This window comes from Grammomys surdaster, unplaced genomic scaffold (assembly GCF_004785775.1).
Source record: "Grammomys surdaster isolate TR1022 unplaced genomic scaffold, NIH_TR_1.0 131, whole genome shotgun sequence".
Classification (NCBI taxonomy): domain Eukaryota; kingdom Metazoa; phylum Chordata; class Mammalia; order Rodentia; family Muridae; genus Grammomys; species Grammomys surdaster.
The window spans coordinates 5,168,748-5,169,010 of NW_021604589.1; the positions used below are offsets into that span (position 1 = coordinate 5,168,748).

Consider the following 263-nt stretch of genomic DNA (forward strand, 5'->3'; position numbering starts at 1 on the left):
CTCTCTCTCTCTCTCTCTCTCTCTCTCTCTCTCTCTCTCTCTCTCTCAGACACACACACACACACACACACACACACACACACAATCTGAGTTTGATGATGATGTACACTGTGGGCAAGGAGGTCTGTGGAGCTCACTAGTCAGCCTACTTGATAATTTCTAGGCCAGTGGGAAACTCTGTCTTAAAAGAAAGAAAGAGAGAGAGTGGGTGCAGGAAGGAAGGAAAGACAGAAAAGGGAAGGGAAAAGGAGGGGAGGGAAGGG

At 48.3% G+C, this 263-nt stretch overlaps 1 long non-coding RNA gene across 1 annotated transcript in view; it reads right to left on the minus strand.

Moving 5' to 3' along the window:
* The window catches only part of LOC114616271, a 78,925-nt gene that overhangs the window by 56,137 nt on the left and 22,525 nt on the right, over positions 1-263 (minus strand). The window lies entirely within an intron of this gene.